The 26,497-nt window shown below is 46.2% G+C and overlaps 1 protein-coding gene across 1 annotated transcript in view; it reads right to left on the reverse strand.

Annotated features, from left to right (window-relative positions):
• The window catches only part of WNT11 (Wnt family member 11), a 128,008-nt gene extending 102,907 nt beyond the window's left edge, over positions 1-25,101 (reverse strand). Inside the window, exon 1 of the mRNA XM_088461093.1 lies at positions 24,819-25,101. The gene's annotated coding sequence lies outside the window, so the exon portion shown is untranslated. The remainder of the gene's footprint in view (positions 1-24,818) is intronic.
• Positions 25,102-26,497: the final 1,396 nt, after the last annotated feature.

Here is a 26,497-nt window from a genome sequence, read left to right on the forward strand (position 1 = left end):
AAGTCACAGATTAATGCAGAGAAAGGTGCAAGGACCTCTGCGGTCCCACTCACGAAACAACCCCTTTATGGGCACAGCGCCCTCAGATCACTTTAATTTATTCATTTTTACATACTGTCTGTAAGTGATTCCTTCAGTCCATTCACAGGACATATTCTTCCAGTAACATGTAAGTCATTCAGGATACCATTCTAACCCACTGTAGTATTGTGTTGGCACCCGCACTGCCCTGCGGTACTTCTTGACCCATTAGCACAGAGGTTCTCAAACTCGGTCCTCAGGACCCCACACATGTTACGTTTTCCAGGTCTCCTGGCAGGTGCACAGGTGTGGTCATTACTCACTGATAAATTTTAAAGGATCCACAGGTGGACTGAATTATTTCACTTGCGATTCTGTGAGGAGATTTGGAAAACATGCACTGTTTGGGGTCCTGAGGACCGAATTTGAGAGCCTGTGTATTAGCATATAAAATATAATGATTTCTGAAAGACCATTTATTTTCATAATATGACACTTTCTAACCACTTTCATTTGTTTGATTAGTGCACGGCCACTAGCAGCTTTTACCCAACGCATTGCTTTATGGTTCTGACAATCTTCTGTGTCTCACAGCCATGGTTTTAAATTATCAGGAAGAGATGTTTATTGTTGCTGGCTGAGATTCAGCACAAAGTTACTCTTTGAATGAAGATATATTCACTACAGAGAGCACAGCAGACTTGTATGCAACCGCGCTGGGAAAAATAAAACCCTCTGACCGGTGATATAAACATGTGGCTGAAAAGCAGAGAGGAATTTGAGAAGATAATAAAGCTATCTGAAGGGTGATAACCTGGATCGGTACCAAAACCAATGGCACTGTGATGAAGAGCCTCCAGGGACACCTCCCGGACAATACAAAGCTGCATCGGAATCAGCAGGCTCCATGATATACATAACATTATCTGGGGGTAAAAGGTAAAGGAGTTTATGTATTAAGCCTAAAGCAGCCGCTTCTGCATGGATTAGGTATTTTTAGTGTCCCTGCTAATTATGAAGAGACTAACGCAGGAAAGGTAAGCAGTCGGGAAGCCGACGGACCTAATCCCGACAGCCGGCTTTCCGACCTTCACATCCCAGCAAGGGTCGACGCCTGTCATTAGACATACGCCGGGAGCCTGACGCCCAGCATCCCGATCGGGCGCCGAGCGCGGATAGCCGCGGGGGGGGGAAGGGTTAGGTTTAGGGTTCCCGGAGGGGACTTAGGGTTAGGCACCCTCCCGGAGGTTAGGTTTAGACTAGGGGAAGGAAGGGTTAGCATTAGGCACCCCCGGGGGGGATTTAGGATTAGGCGGCGGGGAAGGGGGGGTTAGGTATAGGCACTTAGAGGGGGGATTAGGGTTAGGCACTGGGGGGGAAGGTTAGGGTTAGGCACCCCTAAGGGAGGGTTAGGGTTACGGGGTAGAAATAGGTTAGTTAGTACTTACCTTAGGAAGATCGGGATTTCCTCTTCTGCCTGGATGCCGCTGTCGGGATTCCAACCGCCGGGCATCGGTCCGGCGGTAAATCATACCGATTCCGCAGGAAATACCTCTTGCACTAAGGAAACTAATTCTGCGGACCCCAGTCCTCCTTATTCTGAACAGGGACTGCGATCTGGTCCAATATACCAATATATTGCAGTATATACGCAGAGTCAGATAAATAACCACAAAAAAAAAAATATATATATATATATATATATATATTTTTTTTAATCGCTGTGATAGACAGCAATAAGAAATAATACTTTCTCGGGCTGCATTGCCATGAGTGCCAAGGAGGGGTTTGGGTACTAATTACCCGGGCTGTTGGAGGGGTTCGGGAACAAATGTTTCACTTTGGAACGCATGGTGCCATTAAATGGCGCCGTGCATTGTAATTTATAATGGGTACTATGGGGAGAGGGCATGGCCGCGCCTCCCGGGTTTGCCCATGTCCCCCCAGTACCCAGGTCCCATGGATGTCTCATCAGCCCTGCCCACTGCAACCAGTGATAAATAGCCTATAAAGCCGTCATTCTGATCACTTCAGTTATGGTGCCCGCCCCAGCTGACGTGAGAGATCTTCCTGCGAATTTTATTACATTGGAGAAAGATATTAGTATCAGAACACTATAAGCAGCGTAGTAGAAGGAAAGCTATGCACACACATATAGGAAATAATATTCTCCCATTATACACAAAGAATAATATTGGCGACAATAAGGCGTAAGTAAATTAGTTCAGTATAGTTCAGAATTCACTTGAGTTTAAGATATTTTGGAAGCTTTGAATAAACTGGAAATTATTAGCAGAGTATAGGATAGAGCGCCTGGGCACAAGACCTATTAGCAGATTATATCGGAGGGCAATTGGGCACAAGACCTATTAGCAGAGTATAGGGGAGTGCACCTGGGCACAAGACCTATTAGCAGAGGATAGGGGAGGTCACCTGGGCATGTGACCTATTAGCAGAGTATAGGATAGAGCGCCTGGGCACAAGACCTATTGACAGACAATAGTGGAGGGTACCTGGGCACAAGACCTATTAGCAGAGTATAGGGGAGTGCACTTGGGCACTAGACCTATTGACAGACTATAGTGGAGGGTACCTGGGCACAAGACCTATTAGCAGAGTATAGCGGAGTGCACCAGGGCACAAGACCTATTAGCAGAGTATAGGATAGAGCGCCAGGGCACAAGACCTATTGACAGACTATAGTGGAGGGTACTTGGGCACAAGACCTATTAGCAGAGTATAGCGGAGTGCACCTGGGCACAAGACCTATTAGCAGAGTATAGAGGAGTGCACCTGGGCATGTGACCTATTAGCAGAGTATAGTGAAGTGCACCTGGGCATGTGACCTATTAGCAGAGTATAGTGGAGTGCACCTGGGCACAAGACCTAATGGCAGAGTATAGCGGAGTGCGCCTGGGCACAAGACCTATTAGCAGAGTATAGCAGAGTGCACCTGGGCACAAGACCAATTAACAGAGTACAGTGGAGTGCACCTGGGCATGTGACCTATTAGCAGAGTATAGGGGAGTGCACCTGGGCATGTGACCTATTAGCAGAGTATAGTGGAGTGCACCTGGGCATGTGACCTATTAGCAGAGTATAGGGGAGTGCACCTGGGCATGTGACCTATTAGCAGAGTATAGGGGAGTGCACCTGGGCATGTGACCTATTAGCAGAGTATAGCGGAGTGCACCTGGGCATGTGACCTATTAGCAGAGTATATGGGAGTGCACCTGGGCATGTGACCTATTAGCAGAGTATAGGGGAGGTCACCTGGGCATGTGACCTATTAGCAGAGTATAGGGGAGTGCACCTGGGCACAAGACCTATTAGCAGATTATATCGGAGGGCACCTGGGCACAAGACCTATTAGCAGAGTATAGGGGAGTGGACCTGGGCATGTGACCTATTAGCAGAGGATAGGGGAGGTCACCTGGGCACAAGACGTATTAGCAGAGTATAGCAGAGTGCACCTGGGCATGTGACCTATTAGCAGAGTATAGCGGAGTGCACCTGGGCACAACACCTATTAGCAGAGTATAGGATAGAGCACCTGGGCACAAGACCTATTGACAGACTATAGTGGAGGGTACCTGGGCACAAGACCTATTAGCAGAGTATAGCAGAGTGCACCTGGGTACAAGACCTATTAGCAGAGTATAGCAGAGTGCACCTGGGCATGTGACCTATTAGCAGAGTATAGTGGAGTGCACCTGGGCATGTGACCTATTAGCAGAGTATAGAGGAGGGCACCTGGGCATGCGACCTATTAGCAGAGTATAGGGGAGTGCACTTGGGCACAAGACCTAATGGCAGAGTATAGCGGAGTGCGCCTGGGCACAAGACCTATTAGCAGAGTATAGCAGAGTGCACCTGGGCACAAGACCAATTAACAGAGTATAGTGGAGTGCACCTGGGCATGTGACCTATTAGCAGAGTATAGGGGAGGGCACCTGGGCACAAGACCAATTAACAGAGTATAGTGGAGTGCACCTGGGCATGTGACCTATTAGCAGAGTATAGTGGAGTGCACCTGGGCATGTGACCTATTAGCAGAGTATAGTGGAGTGCACCTGGGCATGTGACCTATTAGCAGAGTATAGCGGAGTGCACCTGGGCATGTGACCTATTAGCAGAGTATAGAGGAGTGCACCTGGGCATGTGACCTATTAGCAGAGTATAGGGGAGTGCACCTGGGCATGTGACCTATTAGCAGAGTATAGGGGAGGTCACCTGGGCATGTGACCTATTAGCAGAGTATAGGGGAGTGCACCTGGGCACAAGACCTATTAGCAGATTATATCGGAGGGCACCTGGGTACAAGACCTATTAGCAGAGTATAGGGGAGTGCACCTGGGCATGTGACCTATTAGCAGAGGATAGGGGAGGTCACCTGGGCACAAGACCTATTAGCAGAGTATAGCAGAGTGCACCTGGGCATGTGACCTATTAGCAGAGTATAGCGGAGTGCACCTGGGCACAAGACCTATTAGCAGAGTATAGGATAGAGCGCCTGGGCACAAGACCTATTTACAGACTATAGTGGAGGGTACCTGGGCACAAGACTTATTAGAAGAGTATAGTGGAGTGCACCTGGGCACAAGACCTATTAGCAGAGTATAGCAGGGTGCACCTGGGCATGTGACCTATTAGCAGAGAATAGTGGAGTGCACCTGGGCATGTGACCTATTAGCAGAGTTTAGAGGAGGGCACCTGGGCATGTGACCTATTAGCAGAGTATAGGGGAGTGCACTTGGGCACAAGACATAATGGCAGAGTATAGCGGAGTGCGCCTGGGCACAAGACCTATTAGCAGAGTATAGCAGAGTGCACCTGGGCACAAGACCAATTAACAGAGTATAGTGGAGTGCACCTGGGCATGTGACCTATTAGCAGAGTATAGGGGAGTGCACCTGGGCACAAGACCAATTAACAGAGTATAGCAGAGTGCACCTGGGCACGTGACCTATTAGCAGAGTATAGAGGAGTGCGCCTGGGCATGTGACCTATTAGCAGAGTATAACAGAGTACACCTGGGCATGTGACCTATTAGCAGAGTATAGCGGAGTGCACCTGGGCATGTGGCCTATTAGCAGAGTATAGGGGAGTGCACCTGGGCATGTGACCTATTAGCAGAGTATAGCGGAGTGCACCTGGGCATGTGGCCTATTAGCAGAGTATAGGGGAGTGCACCTGGGCATGTGACCTATTAGCAGAGTATAGGGGAGAGCACCTGGGCATGTGACCTATTAGCAGAGTATAGCAGAGTGCACCTGGGCATGTGACCTATTAGCAGAGTATAGGGGAGTGCACCTGGGCATGTGACCTATTAGCAGAGTATAGGGGAGTGCACCTGGGCATGTGACCTATTAGCAGAGTATAACAGAGTGCACCTGGGCATGTGACCTATTAGCAGAGTATAGAGGAGTGCACCTGGGCATGTGACCTATTAGCAGAGTATAGTGGAGTGCACCTGGGCATATGACCTATTAGCAGAGTATAGTGGAGTGCACCTGGGCATGTGACCTATTAGCAGAGTATAGGGGAGTGCACCTGGGCATGTGACCTATTAGCAGAGTATAGTTGAGTGCACCTGGGCATGTGACCTATTAGCAGAGTATAGGGGAGTGCACCTGGGCATGTGACCTATTAGCAGAGTATAGGGGAGTGCGTCTGGGCATGTGACCTATTAGCAGAGTATAGGGGAGTGTGCCTGGGCATGTGACCAATTAGCAGAGTATAGCAGAGTGCACCTGGGCATGTGACCTATTAGCAGAGTATAGCAGAGTGCACCTGGGCATGTGACCTATTATCAGAGTATAGGGGAGTGCACCTGGGCATGTGACCTATTGGCAGAGTATACGGGAGTGCACCTGTGTATGTGACCTATTAGCAGAGTATAGCAGAGTGCACCTGGGCATGTGACCTATTGGCAGAGTATAGGGGAGTGCACCTGGGCATGTGACCTATTAACAGAGTATAGCAGAGTGCACCTGGGCATGTGACCTATTAGCAGAGTATAGGGGAGGTCACCTGGGCATATGAGCTATTAGCAGAGTATAGGGGAGTGCACCTGGGCATGTGACCTATTAGCCGAGTATAGAGGAGTGCACCTGGGCATGTGACCTATTAGCCGAGTATAGAGGAGTGCACCTGGGCATGTGACCTATTAGCCGAGTATAGAGGAGTGCACCTGGGCATGTGACCTATTAGCAGAGTATAGAGGAGTGCACCTGGGCATATGACCTATTAGCAGAGTATAGAGGAGTGCACCTGGGCATGTGACTTATTAGCAGAGTATAGGGGAGTGCACCTGGGCATGTGACCTATTAGCAGAGTATAGTGGAGTGCCCCTGGGCATGTGGCCTATTAGCAGAGTATAGGGGAGTGCACCTGGGCACGTGACCTATTAGCAGAGTAAAAGGGAGTGCACCTGGGCATGTGACCTATTAGCAGAGTATAGCAGAGTGCACCTGGGCATGTGACCTATTAGCAGAGTATAGGGGAGTGCACCTGGGCATGTGACCTATTAGCAGAGTATAGTGGAGTGCACCTGGGCATGTGACCTATTAGCAGAGTATAGCAGAGTGCACCTAGGCATGTGACCTATTAGCAGAGTATAGGGGAGTGCACCTGGGCATGTGACCTATTAGCAGAGTATAACAGAGTGCACCTGGGCATGTGACCTATTAGCCGAGTATAGAGGAGTGCACCTGGGCATGTGACCTATTAGCAGAGTATAGCGGAGGGCACCTGGGCATGTGACCTATTAGCAGAGTATAGCGGAGTGCACCTGGGCATGTGACCTATTAGCAGAGTATAGTGGAGTGCACCTGGGCATGTGACCTATTAGCAGAGTATAGGGGAGTGCACCTGGGCATGTGACCTATTAGCAGAGTATAGGGGAGTGCACCTGGGCATGTGACCTATTAGCAGAGTATAGGGGAGTGCACCTGGGCATGTGACCTATTAGCAGAGTATAGGGGAGTGCACCTGGGCATGTGACCTATTAGCAGAGTATAGAGGAGTGCACCTGGGTACGTGACCTTTTAGCAGAGTACAGCAGAGTGCACCTGGGCATGTGACCTATTAGCAGAGTATAGAGGAGTGCACCTGGGTACGTGACCTATTAGCAGAGTATAGCAGAGTGCACCTGGGCATGTGACCTATTAGCAGAGTATAGAGGAGTGCACCTGGGTACGTGACCTATTAGCAGAGTATAGCAGAGTGCACCTGGGCATGTGACCTATTAGCAGAGTATAGAGGAGTGCACCTGGGCATGTGACCTATTAGCAGAGTATAGCGGAGTGCGCCTGGGTCCGTGACCTATTAGCAGAGTATAGCAGAGTGCAGCTGGGCATGTGACCTATTATCAGATTAAAGAGGAGTGCACCTGGGCATGTGACCTATTAGCAGAGTATAGCAGAGTGCACCTGGGCATGTGATCAATTGGCAGAGTATAGCGGAGTGCGCCTGGTCATGTGACCAATTGGCAGAGTATAGCGGAGTGCGCCTGGGCCATACTTGCCTACCCTCCCGATTCGGCCAGGAGCCTCCCAAAAATCGGGTGCCGTTCCTTGGAAAGACAGACAAGCCTCCTGGCTGTGTGGCCACCTTAAGTCTGGGTGCGGAACCCCAAAAAGCCGACAGGGGCCAGCCACCCCAGGACAGCACACCTGTGAGAGGCTAAGGTGTTAGTAAGTGTTAATAATTATAATTCAAAAGCTATGTGTTAAAAGGTATCACCTCCATTTATTAAAAAAAAAAAATTGAAATAAAAAATAATAATAAAAATTAGCTAAAAAAAAATACATATTTTTCTAATATATATTGTCTGTTGGGGAACAAAATAAGGAATAAATATTTTTTTCATTGATATTCTTCTGTTATCGCCATCCTGAGGAGGCGATAATAAAATAAGGATTATGGCGGTTCTTACCTGTAGGTCGCCATGATAATTATTAATTGCTTGCATAGAGAATCTTCTCACCAGTGGGGCTACCTTGATGTATAAAGTGAAGCCCTATCACCAGTATAACAACAACTTTTATTGGCCGTAGAACTTATGATATATATATATATATATATATATATATATATGCACCTTAGAGCCTGATTCACAGTGATTCTAAACATAGCCTTGGTGATTGTGGATCTGTATTTGGGAACGCAAGCGCGGTCACTGAGACGCCAGGGACACTCCCATAACACGCCCAGGAGACGGCCTTTCTTGTGTTCACTTCAGGTCACCTCCCAGTCACACCGCCAATTCATATGCCAGCGACTTTGTATGCACACATGGTCTCTGCGTACACTCAGTGGTACGCATACGCCAGGCCTGGCCAACCGGTGGTGCTCCAGCTGTTGTGTGACTACAAGTCCCATCATCCTTCACCAGCTAACTGGTGGGAGGGTAAGCTGGGACTTGTAGTTTCACAACAGCTGGAGAGAAACAGGTTGGTCAGACCTGGCATACGCCATAGGAGTTTTCAGGACTTTTCGCGCATGCACAGTAGCTCAACTGCGCAACCATCAGCATTGCGTCCACTTCCATATCAGGCCATACTTACCTACTCTCCCGATTTGGCCAGGAGCCTCCTAAAAATCGCGTGGCGCACACAGCCCTCCGGAAAAGTTGGTAGCCCTCCCGGTCAGCCGCCGACCCCTCGGACCCGCTGAATTGCGCCACCATGACCCCCACCCCCTGCTTCACAATGCCGTAAATGTCGTCATTGTGTAGCGGGGTCGGGCCAAAATGATGCAATTCCGTGGCCCGCCCCCCACTCCGCCCCGATTGCCATATCAAGCATCACTGTATACATTTAAATTTTACTTGCAAACATGAGAAAATAAATTAGAGGGGAATATATTTTACTAGAGATGAGCGGGTCCGGTTCTCAGAGAACCGGACCCACCTAAATTTCGGGGAACCGGGGTGATCTGAGCCACAGCTGTCGGATCGCGAGCAGGCTTGATGATTATTGGCTGATAGAGCCATCTGTCACGGCTTTCAGCCAATCAGCGTTTCAGCGTTAAGCCCTTTGAATATGGGCATAGGAGGAAGTAAGGAAGATGCCGCCCGCCCATCCCCGGCTGCCTCACACCGCCGGCACCTCCCGCTGCCGACACCGCCGGCACCCCCTGCTGCCGCCCCCCACTGGCAGCATCCCCCGCGGTCGTACAGTTTATAACGTGCCGCACATCAAACAACATTTGATATGAAAGTCTCTGTTATTTGTGTACTGCGTGAAGGCCACCTACTGTATAAGGACCACCTAGTCTCCTCCGCCCACAGGGAGGTCAGCCACAGATGGACGTTCAGGAGACACCGTAGGACGTTTACGAAGCACCGTAAGGCTGATGGGCAGCACAATAATACTGTAGGAACAAAAACAGGCCCAAATTATGTGATTTTAGCTGTTTTTATCATTTTTTTTTTTAGAAAGAAATACAGATCCAAAACCAAAAACAAAACACACCAGGGCGGTTTTGTCAAAATCGATCCAGTTCCAAAACCAAAACACGGGGGTCGGCGCACATCTCTATATTTTACACGCTCAGCAGAGAATCTGATCTTTCACTGCTGAGTGCTCAGAAGGGCGAAACAATCTGCTTATAGAGCTGCTTCTGGCTGTGTCATAGGTCCTGATTCTCAGGGCATCATTTATCAACAAGTTGTATCATTCACAACGAGTGATAAAACTCGCCATTTATGATAAATGGTGCCCCAGCCCTAAGTCACAAGTTCCTGTAGAATGCGGTAGCAATTTATCTATGTATTTTTTGACAAACTGAGACCAGGAATCTTGGCGAATTAACAAGCGTTTCAGCGTGGTACGGATCCCAGCCAATTCACTGAACAAGCGCTACCGGGTGTCAACTTGGATGTTCAGAGGGACTTTGCATGTAACAGAACTGTTCCGTGGGTGTGTAGCCAAAGTTATTCACCATTCGTGCATATGCAAAGTGGACGCCAAACTAAAGGTGCGTACACAATAGATGATATTTTGCACGATTGGGTCGATTCCGACACATCGGAATTACAAATCGCGCAGTGTCCAATAACGGTGACGATGCGCGGTCCCGCGGTTCGTTTGACGTATCCTCAGATCTTACCTACATGCAGTAAGAGTTGTCGGGGGAGTTCAAGGGAAATCTTAAGGTGCCTAGTGTGTAGGCACCTATCTCCTGCCCCTAGCATGGGGTAAGTGCAAGTGTCGCTGATAGCGATGGCAGCTGCTCTTGTGCACGGACGGCTGGGGCAGTGCGATGGCATGCTCGGGGTAATGCATTGTCTCAGAGGCTGCCATCTAAATGGTGTTTCCCAGAAGTCTGTGGTGGGCCTGATTCAGGTCGGACGGCAAGGCTGCGTTCGCACGCAGCCGGGAGATGTTTGTGCTCTGCGCGTGCGTATGCGTCCCAGTGTGCGTGCGCGAACCGCCTGCTGCGATTGGGAAGCAATCGCAGTGAACACGGAGCCCAATCGCATAGTGATTAACCTGAAATGACCGTTTGGGGGTGGAGGGGGGGTGGTCGTCGGAACGCAGGTGTGCCTGTGCATTTGTACGCCAGTTACAGGGGCGTGCATAATTAATCCCCTGCGACTGCATACGCTGGCAAAGGTCTAGATGGTGGCGGGAAGTTTAGCAGTTGGGGGTCTAGTTACTAAGCAGTGTTAGGAGACAGAGTGAAAAGTGATAAGAAAGTGATAAGGTGCCAGCCAATCAGCTCCCATCTGTCATTTTTCAAACACAGCCTGTGAGATGACAGTTGGGAGCTGATTGGCTGGCACCTTATCACAGACTTATCACTTTTTACTCTGTCTCCTAACACTGCTTAGTAAATAGACCCCACGGTGCGGTAGAGTCAGGTCAACCACAACTATGCGACTGGTTCCGATGTCACTCGATGTTACCGATTTCGCTGACTTGCGGATGCATGCCATGGGAAGTGGGCGGCTTTATACAGTGGTGGGCGTCTTGGTATAGCGCTGCGGTTGCCGTGCGATTGCATCCATTGGCATACTTTTGCTGCGAGTGGGCGCGTGCGAACGCAGCCTTGCGACCCGTGCAGAATCAGGCCCAGTCTCCTGTCCGATGGCTTCCAGTAGACGTTATGTTTCCTGCTGTGCCTTTAAATGAGGATTGGGGGCGGGTGACAGCAAATCATCTGTATCCGCATCAAGAGCATCAAATGTTTTTGCCCCCTCCTCCCACAGCCCCCTTCACAGCTCCACCTAACACACAGAAGGATGTGAAAGTCTTTTGATAGCTCAGGCTGGTGTTATACTGCTGCCATTTAGAGGATGTGTATATGTTATCTTTAAAAATCCAGGTTTCAGAAAAGACGGTTTTAACCATTTGATGAACAAACAGCATCGAGTGTATTCATCTGATCAGCGAGAGACACACGTATCAAAACGCGGCGGAGACGGCCGGCTATAGGTCCGCCATCCATCTCCCCTGCCGTTCTGTCAACAGTCACACATTAGTCAAATAAATATTAATATTAGTAGGAGCTGGGCCTAGGTATAAAGCTTCTAAGCAGCCAGTGTTTCGCTCTCACAAGTAACAAGTCAGTAAGGCCGAAGTCTTTAGACACCTTTCCTTACTTGGCATTCAGTGGGCTTCCATTAGAGAGTGCCAGATAGGTGCGCAGTGTCTGCTAGGTGGGGTTTGTTGTCTTAATTTTTTGGTGCCCGGGGAATACAGCGATTAGAGCCACATAAGAGACGAGACTGGAATGTGACGTGGCGTCCTGACTCCACAGCAGCAGGTCCCAGAGCATCCATGGTCGTACAGTTTATAACGTGCCGCACATCAAACAACATTCGATATGAAAGTCTCCGTTATTTGTGTACTGCGTGAAGGCCACCTACTGTATGAGGACCACCTAGTCTCCTCCGCCCACAGGGAGGTCAGCCACAGACGGACGTTCAGGAGACACCGTAGGACGTTTACGAAGCACCGTAAGGCTGATGGGCAGCACAAGATCGTCTTTGGTGGCGCTGCGAGCCTAGTTTAGCGCCAAAGCGCACTGATGTACGAAGCAAGATGGCTGTGATTGCAGAGAGGCAGAACTTTGCAGCAGCGGACGTCAGGAGTTGGGCGGACCGAGGGCCTGATTCAGAGCCGCTCGTAAGCGGCCGCTCGCTCGCTCCGAGCGATGTTCGCACATCTGCGCATGCATATGGGTCGGAATGCGCATGCGCCAACCAGTCAGTGTGGTCGGAAATCGAGCGCTCGCAAAATAGCGAGGGGCTGGTAATTTGAGTGACAGAATGAGGCGTTTGTGGGTGGTAACAGGGGAAGGTGCTTGAAAACGGGGAGTGGAGATCCGAACGCAGGCGTGCCAAACGGTCAAAACTCGCGTTTTAAGGGTGTGCATAATTAACAAAGCAGCGTCATCGACCACGTCACTTGGTTGTCTTTTAGCCAGAACTGCTCGCATGATTGCGGTAGGAAAATCCAACCACAAGAATTGCGAGCAGTTCAGACGCCTTTCGATGTACTCGATTAATCTAATAAATAGCGGAGATGACGTATGATGCGAGCGGCCAAGGGGCGTCTTTACAAAATAGCGAGCGCATGTTTTGGATGCTCGCTCAGACATAGAGGCGTCAACAGACCGCAAAGAGCGAGCGCTCAATTTAAATAGCTAGCCCCTTTTTCTGAACGAACGAGCGCAAATAGTGTCCGGCTCTGAATGAGGTCCTGAGGGCGCTGCATAGTGCGGAGCTGTAGCCATCGTGCGCCTAGTTTTGCAGAGCACCAGAAGGAAAGATGATGCCGGGAAATGCTTTGGCAGGACGTGAGCTGATACAAATTCCAATGATTACGGCTGGTAAAAAAATTTGGAATAGCGAGATGCTCTGCGGTTTGGAACAAAGAACTGTCTACTAAAATGTCATTTCTGAACAGCAGCCTCAAAAACAAAATGCACTGAGATAGACTATAAACGACATTCTCTGTCTGATTCTGAGTTGGACGCAAAGAGCTCGCAATCACGGACAGCCGCAGGAGCCGGATTTAATCCCTTATGTCAATGTGATAATCTATGCGGATTCATGCGTATGGTCGCACCACTCGCTGCGTTTCCGTACGCAGCCTCAGCTGCCATCATTAGTATCGCCACTCACACCTGCCCTATGCTGGGTGCCAAAAAAAATGCATGAGAGACAGGTGTCGCTTTGCCGTACACACGCTGCTTAGTAAAGTCCGGCTACACGGCCACGAAGCCCCCACGAAACGGATCTATTGCACGCGTTCACAAGGTAGCTGCACACCTTTCACGGTGTGTATATATGCGTATGCATGGTGTGGTCTCAGCGCAGTACGCAAAAAAACACGCTACATGCGTCCGATTCAGAAACATATGTTCTTGTTTGCAGAAATAGTTGAAAAAATTAAATAAATTGGATCAATATGCCAAATATAGAACTATCGGGCAGTGCAAAGGCCGGCACACACTAAACCAGGTCTAGTGTGTACCAGCCTCGTTAGCAACGGACCCGGCGGGGGTGCATACACACTTACCGATGCCGGCAGCGACGGAGCGGCGGCGGGGGGGATAGTGGGGGCATGCTGCGTTCGGCTGCATGGCATCGCTAGAGACATCCTCAGATCTTTCTGCATGTACAAAAGATCTGAGGATGCGACGGACGACCGGCGGGAGCGCGCATCGTGCGTTCACACTGGACGATATGTACGATTTGTCATTCCGATGCGTCGGAATTGGGCAAGATATTGTCTAGTGTGTACCCAACCTAAGAATTACTCCAAATCTACCGCAGGAGGTTTTGTCATCTCTACCTACAGATGTGACCCCATACACTGTGGCTTCAGTCGCCCCTCACAGCCCCTCTGGAGCCCAGGTTGTGCCAAGCGTCTTATTTGCTCAAAATGTGCATCATATTCACACAAATAAAATAACTAAAAGAGAAAAAACTGCTCTTATTAGATTGCGCTGATCAATTTGATGTGCGACATTTGTACATCTGTGTGCGAATGAGTCTCAATCTGTATACAAAGTGCTGCGATGCATTGGCCGCGGCTATTTCTCACGCCAAGTCCCGTTGGGCTTCAACTGCGACTTTTTATGTGTATAAAACAAATTCCTGTGCGGTTAAAATCGCTGCCCAGCGTCTGTAGTACACTGTGAGCTGCTTTTCGCTGCATCTGCGATGTGAATAAGACACAAAATTTACAGAAAAAGTTACTATGCTGCAACGCTTTGTGTGGCTCAGTCGCACCTGGCGTCTTACGCCGTATGGCGAATTGAGGCTTGCTGCATAAGAACACTTCTGTACATTCCTCTCAATACAGAAAGAGAGCATACAATTGATTGCACAGTTATACCTCTTTCCCACCAAAAAACCTGGGTCCGACCTCGGTTTTCAGAGATGGTTCCAACCCAGGTCAGACACCGTTTGCACAACACCATCGATCTGGGTTATTCTCAGGTCAGCCCCGTTCACACTGAACCTGGGTCTGCCCTGCTAAACTTGTGAGGTCATAAAAAGTGGGAGGTGACTGCTCCACAACCACCAATCAGCTCATTTTAGGCATGACCCAGGTCGGATAACCCGGTTGCGCTGTTTACACTGCACCATTACCTGGGTCCATCCTGGGTTCGACCCTGGTAGCTACCTGGGTTGGACTGCGGGTCACTTGACCCGGGTTACTTTTCAGGGACCCTTTTACACTGAGCTGCGACCTGGGTAGACCCAGCAATAACCCAGGTTTTTGCTCTGGTGTAAAAGGGGTATAACTGACTAAAGATGAATTTACTATACAGTATGGGGAAATCTATCAGCAGTCACTGTGTAACTTGTTACTAACATGTTTTGTACAATTTGTTTTGTATTGCGCGACTAATTCCTCACAGATGTTGCATTTTTCTCCTATACCTGTCATAAGCGATGAAAGAAATGGTATTTAGCGAATCGGCAACTGATCAAACAAAGTCAATTATATAGTGGTATAGCGGAGTTCACCTCAGTACACCCGCTATTGTCTTATCATCTATGATATATTAACGATACGGAAATGTTCTGCTTTCCATCAGGAATCAATTTCTGCTGTCAGTAAACAGAAAGAGGAATTTGTCTGCATAAAAAGTACTTAGCAATTTCAGAAATATGCCACTAACTCCAATTTAACGGGTTAAATTGTGACTTTTTTTGTAATGACCACTCTGATTATAAATGTAAAGCCTAAGTGATTGCTCGCTTTCCAGTTCAAGGGAAAATCAATTATTATTCTTATATCATTAGTCGTCATTCATCAACAAAGCTCCATTAATAAGAATAAAATACTGGCGCAAATTCATAGGAGGTTTTGTAGATATTTTGTATTTAAGTATCGTTGTGTTACCTTTAATGATATTTTTTATGTTGAAATATAAATGGCCCATAATTTTTTTTTTCAAGTTGAATTACTGTAAATCCCGATCTACCCGAGTCATTTGTTAGATACAGCCCCTAAAAGAACGTATCCGACATTGCTGACGTTACTAAAATCAATTTTTTTCTTGATGCATCAGGGGCGGGAGCAGGAAATGGCGCAAAGGCCTGCAGGCGCATCATCGGACCGCGGTCAGCAGTTGTGAATTGTACTGTGCAAAACTATGTCATGACATTATAAATATATGACATAATTTGTATGCATGCTGTGTAGGTGACGGACATCTATACTACTTTAATGGATCCTCTAGTTCTCACACTGCACAAATAACAATGGGCCTGATTCAGAGCCGCTCGCAAAAAGCGAGCGCTCGCTCTGAATCAGGGCGGCCGCTTTGTTTTCAAAAACCCGGCATCCTAGCCGCTCGCTAAGCTGTGGGTGACCACCCACAGCTTTAGCGAGCTGCCAGGTGATGGTCGCGAACATCGGGCTTGCGACAAGACCCTTGTGGTAGGGTCTCGTCTGCCGCAAGCCCCAGTGAGCTTCCGGCTCTAATAGAGCCGAAAGTTCACTACTGACATCAGCCCTACTGACGTGATGTCAGTAGGGCTGCCCACAAATGTCTAGCCACCCCCCCCCCCTCAACATCGACAGCCGCCCTGTTTGTAGCAAGCCCCGGAGCGAGCAAATTTCTCTCTCGCTCCGGGGCTTGCGCATGTGCATTGCGCACGCCGCTCGCGCGCAATGCCCCACCATCGACCTGCTTGCGAGCGGGTCTGAATCAGGCCCAATGAGCACTGTCAGTCTGAGTGTACGGCGATATGATGTCAAACTAATGAAAGAGTGAGAAGAAAAAACACCAACTTACAGCCAAACTACATCAAACTCAATCTCAACAATGAATTCTCTCAGAGTCCTCTTCCTCAGCTGCTTGGTTGATACGGCCGCTCTCAGGGTATAAGTATAGATGTGTCCTTACACATCTTTGCTGCGGTGACGCTAAAATGCCCCTCTCAAAGCGCCAGGTCCTGTGAGACTCTGATAGCGTCTGCCATCTCTTTTTGTTTCGAAAATGCATCAAAAATGCACAATATAGGTGGAGCACTAATGACATATAATATACAATGCTGCTTTTATCTACTGGGGTTTTGTAATGGCAGAAGATGATAAGGCAAGTCACTAATTCAATTACCAAACTATTTCTAAAAATAGTCAATATACACAAATATAATATTAAGAATAAGCACTGGTACATCTACAGAATAAAAAGTCTCTGATATTAGAAGGACACCGTATACCAGTGCCAGTGCTTATTATTAATGTTATATTTGTGTATGTGTATATTGACTATGTTTATAAATTGTTTGGTAATTGAATTAGAGCCTTCACTCATTCATCTTCTGCCATTACAAAATCCCAGTAGATGAAAGCAGTATTGTATATTATACCTCATTAGTGCACCACCTATATTGTGCACTTTAAAAGAGGCTTCTGACAACTGTTTTGAGCCCACACAGGCACTTTTTGGAAGGTTGCTGCTATATTTTATTATTTTGGATTATATTAGCGCCTGGCAGTTTGTTCTTTTGTTTTTAGAAAATGCATCTATGTCGCAATGCAATGCGATTAGTATGCGCCAGCAGACTGTGCTGAATCATTTGATACGCGACACGTGTATATCTGAGTGTGACTGAGTCGCTGAACCCATATACAAAGTGTTACAATGCAGCGGACGAGGCTTTTTGCATTCCAAGTTCTGTTGTGTTTTGTATCGAGACTCGGGTGCACACAGATATACAAGTGTCACACATCACATTAATCAGCACAGTCTGCTGGTGCGCAAAAAGAACACGACCCCAGCGCTAGTAGAGTAGTACGTGACCTGGCGGCTCACTAACACCAGGCAAGTCGTGCTGCATGGCGTACTGAGGCTAGACAGCATAGCTGTACATGCCCAGTGGTATTGAGAAATGCAAATTAAAATAATATTGATAATAATATTAAAACAATAAATAAATAAAATAATAGAACCAACTGACCTGCCTTGTCCGGCCTCATCTAGCTATACTTTGTCCTGGCCTCACCTCCCTATCCCTTGTACTGGCCTCACATACCTATCTCTTATCCTGGCCTCTCCTGCCCAGCCTCACCTGCTTATCCCTTTTCTCGACCTCATCTGTTTATCCCTTGCTCTGAACTCATCTGCCTATACTTTGTCATGGCCTAAGCTATCAAATCCTTGTCCCAGCCTCACCTGCCTGTACCTTGTCCTGGCCTCATCTGCCTATCTCTTGTCCTAGCCTCGCCTACCGATCCCTTGTCCTGATCTCATCAACCTATCTCTTGTTCCAACCTCATACAGTATACTTATCCCATGTCCCGGCCTCATCTACCTATCCCTTGTCCTGGCCTCATCTACCTATCCCTTGTCCCGGCCTCATCTACCTATCCCTTGTACTGGCCTCATCTACATATCCCTTGTCCTGGCTTCATCTACCTATCCCTTGTCCTGGCCTCATCTACCTATCTCTTGTCCTGGCTTCATCTACCTATCCCTTGTCCTGGCCTCATCTACCTATCCCTTGTCCTGTCCTCATCTACTTATCCCTTGTCCTGGCCTCATCTACCTGTCCCTTGTCCTGGCCTTATCTACCTATCCCTTGTCCTGGCCTCATCTACCTATCCCTTGTTCTGACCTCATCTACCTATCCCTTGTCCTGGCCTCATCTACCTATCCCTTGTCCTGGCCTCATCTACGTATCCCTTGTCCTGACCTCATCTACCTATCTCTTGTCCGGGCCTCAGCTACCTATCCCTTGTACTGGCCTCATCTACCTATCCCTTGTCCTGGCCTCATCTACCTATCTCTTGTACTGGCCTCATCTACCTATCCCTTATCCTGACCTCATCTATCTATCCATCTATCTATCTATCTATCTATCCCTTGTCCTGGCCTCATCTACCTATCCCTTGTCCTGACCTCATCTACCTATCTCTTGTCCGGGCCTCATCTACCTATCCCTTGTCCTGGCCTCATCTACCTATCCCTTGTCCTGGCCTCATCTACTATCCCTTGTCCTGACCTCATCTACCTATCCCTTGTCCTGGCCTCATCTACCTATCCGTTGTCCTGGCCTCATCTACCTATCAATTGTCCTGTCCTCATCTACTTATCCCTTGTCCTGTCCTCATCTACTTATCCCTTGTCCTGGCCTCATCTACCTGTCCCTTGTCCTGGCCTTATCTACCTATCCCTTGTCCTGGCCTCATCTACCTATCCCTTGTCCTGACCTCATCTACCTATCCCTTGTCCTGGCCTCATCTACCTATCCCTTGTCCTGGCCTCATCTACCTATCCCTTGTCCTGACCTCATCTACCTATCTCTTGTCCGGGCCTCAGCTACCTATCCCTTGTCCTGGCCTCATCAACCTAACCCTTGTCCTGGCCTCATCTACCTATCCCTTGTCCTGGTCTCATCTACCTATCCCTTGTCCTGACCTCATCTATCTATCTATCTATCTATCTATCCCTTGTCCTGGCCTCATCTACCTATCCCTTGTCCTGGCCTCATCTACCTATCCCTTGTGCTGGCCTCATCTACTTATCCCTTGTCCTGGCCTCATCTACTTATCCCTTGTCCTGGCCTCATCTACCTATCCCTTGTCCTGGCCTCATCTACCTATCCCTTGTCCTGGCCTCATCTACCTATCCCTTGTCCTGGCCTCATCTACCTATCCCTTGTCCTGACCTCATCTACCTATCTCTTGTCCGGGCCTCATCTACCTATCCCTTGTCCTGGCCTCATCTACCTATCCCTTGTCCTGGCCTCATCTACCTATCCCTTGTGCTGGCCTCATCTACTTATCCCTTGTCCTGGCCTCATCTACTTATCCCTTGTCCTGGCCTCATCTACCTATCCCTTGTCCTGGCCTCATCTACCTATCCCTTGTCCTGGCCTCATCTACCTATCCCTTGTCCTGGCCTCATCTACAGTGCCTATCTATTATCCTACCAATGATGACATACAGATGTGTCCTCTTGCATCTTTGGCACTTTCGCTGCAAATCGCACCACACGGAGATGCGTACCCTTGAGCGGATACGCGTGCTGCGCTCGCACCTGCCACTCCACAGGATTGCATGGCAATCAATGGTCATGGCGTAGCGCATGCGGCCTCGGCTAATTGCATGGCACAATTCGTGCGCATGTTTGTAGTGCGATCGGCAAAGATACAAGAGGACAGATCTGTATAAAGTACAAATACCATCCAAGACTAGCAGATATTGTAACTGCATTTAGTTTTATTTATGTCACTCCAACTCTAACACAACACTATCCAAACTCACTATTACATAACTGCCGCCTGGGCATTCACAAACAAACTGACATTTTCATTCACTACTAAATACTAACATCCTTTTCCGGTGACTATAGTAACGACTCACAGAACGGAAACAATAACCTGCATTTATTTAAAATTCCCTTCATATAATTTCTAAGCTACGATTTCCAAGTCCTTGCACCACGTCAGGCAAAGACTTTTTCCTATGCCTCCAGCATTTATTACACGTCAGTAAGAAAACAACTGCAGTCAGATCGCTTCACTATCTCCCTCACCTCTGCTAGTGGGGCCAGGAGCTATCTGTACAGGATTCTCCGCAGCACCCTGCTTAATGCATCCCCTAGTACTCACACTGCTTAATGCATCCTCTAGTTCTCACACTGCTTAATGCATCCTCTAGTTCTCACACTGCTTAATGCATCCTCTAGTTCTCACACTGCTTAATGTATCCTCTAGTTCTCACACTGCACACTGCTTAATGCATCCTCTAGTTCTCACACTGCACACTGCTTGATGCATCCTCTAGTTCTCACATTGCACACTGCTTAATGCATCCTCTAGTTCTCACACTGCACACTGCTTAATGCATCCTCTAGTTCTCACACTGCACACTGCTTAATGTATCCTCTAGTTCTCACACTGCCTCTAGTTCTCACACTGCTTAATGCATTCTCTAGTTCTCACACTGCACACTGCTTAATGCATCCTCTAGTTCTCACACTGCACACTGCTTAATGCATCCTCTAGTTCTCACACTGAACACTGCTTAATGCATCCTCTAGTTCTCACACTGCACACTGCTTAATGCATCCTCTAGTTCTCACACTGCACACAGCTTAATGTATCCTCTAGTTCTCACACTGCCTCTAGTTCTCACACTGCTTAATGCATCCTCTAGTTCTCACACTGCACACTGCTTAATGCATCCTCTAGTTCTCACACTGCACACTGCTTAATGCATCCTCTAGTTCTCACACTGCACACTGCTTAATGTATCCTCTAGTTCTCACACTGCACACTGCTTAATGCATCCTCTAGTTCTCACACTGAACACTGCTTAATGCATCCTCTAGTTCTCACACTGCACACTGCTTAATGCATCCTCTAGTTCTCACACTGCACACTGCTTAATGCATCCTCTAGTTCTCACACTGCACACTGCTTAATGCATCCTCTAGTTCTCATACTGAACACTGCTTAATGCATCCTCTAGTTCTCACACTGCACACTGCTTAATGCATCCTCTAGTTCTCACACTGCACACTGCACCCTGCTTAATGCATCATCTAGTTCTCACACTGCACACTGCTTAATGCATCCTCTAGTTGTCACACTGCACACTGCACAAATAGCAATGCGCGCTGTCACTATGAGTGTATGGCGATATGATATCTGTGTCATTTTGGTTTCCACGGAAAATCAAACTAATGCAAAAGTGAGGAAAAAAAGACGCCAACTTAAGGGCAGACTACATCAAATCTCAATCTCTGTTTTTTTGTGTCCCTATGGAAGATGACCACAAACCAAATGTTTTTTTTTTATCCCAACTTTACCTAAGATAAATGTTGCTTTAGCGTGAGCGCCGCAGGCTGATTAAAAAAATATAAAAATATATATATATAATTTATTTTATTTTTTTAAATCAAATCTACATATAAACTTATCTTTGCTCCTCCCTGAGTCTATGGCTAGTAGTACTAACCATAGACTCAGGGAGGAGCAAAGATAATTTTATATGTAGATTTGATTTAAAAAAATAAAATAAATTATATATGCCTAGTACAAGCACATGCACACGCCAGATAGGATTAATTTAACACATGGGTCAAAAACACAACTTGCAAAAGCAAATCGGGTATTAGTTAGCAGGAAAGTAAAACGAATAAAAGAAGAAATCTGATTGGTTGCGATATATTGCAGTGTACAGTATTTGTGCTAAATAAATGACTGTTGCAATTCATTTTCTCACATTTTTGTCTCCAAAACAGCTGGTTGCTGATTTAAAAAAAAAAAAAAAACAATTCAAGGATGTAAGGGAGCGATTTCTACCCCATAGAACTAAAAGTCAGCGCCTCTAAGCTTGTCCTATTGTATTAGGTTACCGATACTAAATAATGCAGCTACAATTCTTATCTGCAGGGGATATAGGTAAGGCGGAATGCCTAAACAGTGTTTAACTGGGATAAGCCTTTAAAAAGAGAAAGCCGCCAAGTCAGTAAAATAATCCCTATAAACAATGACTTAGTGAGGATGAAACATGTTTGTTAAGAATAGTGGGACATGTTGTAAGAGCCGTGTGTAGATCATGCTGGGTGTCTGTAGGGTAAAGCCGAGGCCAGGCTTCTAGTAATGCCTTGTGTGCGCCAGGAAACTTTCTGTTTTTGTCTCAGGGATTACCTTTGGTATTTATATGTAAGGTGAAAACCCATTAAGAAGCATCTTCCCTGAGAAGACGATTGAAAAAGATATAAGGGGAGGTGTATCAAGGCTTGGAGAGAGATACAGTGAAGACATAGCCCAAAGCATTCAATCAGCTTCTAACTGTCACTTCCAAGACTGTGCTAGATAAGTGACAGTTGGTTGCTCTGCACAACTTCTACCCTTGATCTCTCTCCCCGGCTGGATACATCTCCCCCTAAATGTGGAAGTGTTCTTTTCGGCACTTTATCAGTCAGGAGCGATAGGGCCGGGCCTCCTAAACCAGTGCTGTTCTAGGCTCTTAATTGCACCTTGGACTATTTTTGGAGATTTTATCTCCATAAAGGTCTTTTGCAGCAAATGCTCTTGAAAGCCCCCTAAAGCCCCTCGCCCTATTAACACAGTGGCAGTGTGGGTGGATGCCTTGCATAGACTTTAATTATAGTGGTGACATTTCTTTTTAATTAGGGCAAGATTACAGAGAACCGATACGCCCCAGACTTTCTTTCCAGCGTGCAGGATACTTGTGAGAGAAGCACGTTTGTAGTTATTAAAATAGATCCAGCACAAGCCTGTGTAATCTTCATATGGCGACCCCTCCCCCCTCTTACACCTTTTCATATGTAATCACAGTAACCCCACTAGTCTCTATCGGCCGCACCAGGCTCTTTGGGACCAGCCTCGGTCTGATTAAAGTTATTGTGATTGTGGCATAAAAATGTGGAATGGTTTGGAAGGGTGACGAGTGGGGGTCTGGGTCCCTGGAAAGCAACCGCTTGGCCCTGGGATTCCTAGTGTAAGCGTGTGATGGGCCAGGGTACCTGCTGTGGGAGCCCTCAGGACGTTCTCTGTGCTAAGCAGGGAGAGGGAAGTATTAGGACAAGGATGGGCGAGCTGGGATCCACACACTGGGGGAGGCAGACTCGTCCCTGCATCTATGCTCCTGGCTTATATCAGCATGATCAGCATTTATTTATAAAGCATATTCCGTTGTTCTTTACAATTGGGATATATGTATTTATAGCAGTTACTGTCATATTAAAAAAATTAAAATACATTTTAAAAATAATCACAGCGTTTTACCAATGTGCAGGTGACAGACGCTGCAAAAACCTGCTCACATAAACTAAAACTTCTCAGGATCTATTGGAATTTCATTTGCCTTTATTTGCACTTGGAAGTTTTGCATACATTTATTTTCTTTTTTAAGTTTTGTTACGTCCTTGTTCCCACACTCTTTTATAACTTCCCCCCATTAATTTGACAACAACTGTTCTCCTCTTGTAATGATTACCCTCTCAGGCATTCTTTGTATTGTCCGCCTGTTATTGTTCCTACCCCATTATTCCCCTATTCTCTTTTACTGCCTTTTCTCATCTAATTTGCTTCTTTCAACCCTGTCTGTACCCAGTACCAGTATCCATCACTTTCATTATCCACTCAGCATGTCCCCATTCTATCTATCTATCTATCTATCTATCTATCTATCTATCTATCTCATATCTATCTATCTATCTATCTATCTATCTATCTATCTAACTATCTATCTATGTATCTATCCACTCTAGAATCCTTCAAAAATAGCCTCATGACTCACCTCTTCACCCAAGCATTTCACTAATGTCCCTTGTTTAAGCTTATTTTGTATTTTGTACTGTAAATGTAAAGCACTTTGAGCCCTTTAGGAGAAAAGCGCTATATAAATAAAATTATTATTATTATTATTATTATTATTATTATTATTATCTCATATCTATCTATCTATCTATCTATCTATCTATCTATCTATCTATCTATCTATCTATCTATCTATCTATCTCATATCTTGCTATCTATCTATCTCATATCTATCTATCTATCTATCTATCTCATATCTATCTATCTATCTATCTATCTATCTATCTATCTATCATCTATCTATCTATCTCATATCTATCTATCTAATCTATCTATCTATCTATCTATCTATCTATCTATCTATCTATCTATCTGTCTGTCTGTCTGTCTATCTCTGTCCATGTCTCAATTAATTTATCTATCTCAGCTAAATATGCTTAAGAGCAACACTTTGTTTAGACCATACACTTGCCACTTAAAATCCAAAATGTTCTGGTAGGCAAATAATAATGCACTGTATATGTGTCCATAAATATTGTATCCAAACAGAGTAATCAAATATTATTCATGTAAATAGCAGTATATTTGGCCGAATAGCAAATAGAGAATTACGAGTAAATATATTTTGCATAATAAAACAATATTTTAAAAATGTGCATTTTATAGCTAAATATCTATCTCTAAATTCCCAATAGAAATTTAACCCATGAGAAAATGTGTCTACTAAAACACTGTGTAATAACAATAATTATTATTATTATTATTATTATTATTACTACTTAAAAAAAGCCTAGCCTCTGTGATTAGGTTCTAGCCCCGGGAAGGTGACAGGAGAATGTCATGATGAGTATCTGGTTTGAGTATAGAAATATAAAAGTTGCACCCTGTGAAAGTCCTGAGCAATTGGCAATTGTGTCTGAGCTGAGCTCATCCTACTGAGAGACACTTTGCAACATGAAATCTGGAAATAATGCAGAGTAAACACTGAGAAGTTTCTGTATCTGCTGCAACTTACCATGGTGTCAGAGGTCCAGGCTAGCTCTCCAGCAAGTGGGAGTCCCTACTGATCTGTTCCAGGTCCCTTTTGCCCTCCAGGCTTTCAGAAGACAGGATAATGGTCAACTCCTTCGTGCAAAAAAACACATTTCAGGGGGATAAAGTCTGCAGAGCCAGATCCATGGTAAGACAGGGAGGCAGCAGCAGCAGCAGCAGCAGCAGCAGCAGCAGCAGCAGCAGCAGGAGTGTGTGAGATCTGCTGCCTGGGTGAGGAGTCCCAGCAATAATGATCTTCTCCTAGAAGACACTGCCAGCTAGAGGCCAATATGCCTCTCACTGCACCAGGAACCTGCCTTATATTCAGTGTCATTGGCTTTGATCACAGGAGTGATGTCAGACTTCATTAGCATAACAAAGTGCTCCGGATCTGCAGCTTCAAACGGGACAAATCAGTGTTTGATCTATTCAGTAACTTTGCTGATATCCTCTACTCCAGGCCAGCACCTCCTGCAACAACAGTAGGGACAGGGGAGAAGATGGGACCTGCTGCAGGTTAGCTGGGCTCTGCCATGGGGGGGGGGGGGGGGGGAGAGGAGAGGGAGGAAGGAAGAGAAAGGGGGGGGGCAGAGAGAGAGAGAGGGGGGGGGAGAGAGAGAGGGGGGAGAGAGAGATAGAGAGGTGAGAGAGAGAGAGGGAGAGAGAGAGAGGGGATACAGGAGGACTAAAGGTCTCCTATACCTGACAGAGAAGAACACAGGTCCTATAACCTCCCACTATTTAAATGACTTTATGAAAGATCCCAACTGCAGAAAATTGTAACTCTCAGGAATATATTTTTATAAATTGTTTTTTTTTTGGCCATATTTATGAAAAAAAAATATTTACATACTGAGGTCACAATATTATCGTAATGTGTGTAACTGATAGTGTTATATACATACCCCACCTGTATATTTAGCATGTGTCCTTATTAGCATTCAGCTAGGTGTAGACCAAGCAAATTAAATCATATTTGATGGAATTCTCATCAAAATGTCAACTACTTTGGATGTAGGTAACCTCTGGCTTTATAACTGTGTTAGAACTACAAGTCCAAGCATAGCCTGACAGAAACCAGTGGCTCAACAGCATATTTTACAACATGCCTACACCAAACACCTCCAGAAAAATAAAAATAGAATGTTATATATATATATTTTATTTTTATTTTTTTTTTATTTTTTTTTATTATTATTATTATTTATTTATTTATTTACACTTTTTTATATTATTATTTTTATAAATTACAAAAATATTTACTAAAGTTATTGCTGTTATTGTTTTTGGGAGGGAGGATGAGTTGAAGATGTTTTCGGAAGTTTCAGCTATTTTAATATGTCTGATTTAAAACCTTTCCTGTACTGCTTGTGAGTAAATGTGGTGGGTTTTAATAAGGCCGTGTTACAACTCTTACTTATACTTATTTTTATTTTTTACACGCTGGCCAGTGTTACCCTGGACAGGGTGAGTCACAGAGTGATAAAGGGATTTCTCCAAGGTCAAAAGAAAATGACATTCTTGTACTTGGTCTATTAACCAGGAATCAACGTATTCATCACCTTCACTGAAAGGCATCAGTACCTGCCAGAGTTTTTAAAAGTCTTTCCTATGACCCACTAAACTATTTGCAAATCCTATAACATTATTTTTGTGTGTGTT

The sequence above is a fragment of the Taudactylus pleione genome, unplaced genomic scaffold (assembly GCF_031769625.1).
Source record: "Taudactylus pleione unplaced genomic scaffold, aTauple2 ptg001016l, whole genome shotgun sequence".
Lineage (NCBI taxonomy): Eukaryota > Metazoa > Chordata > Amphibia > Anura > Myobatrachidae > Taudactylus > Taudactylus pleione.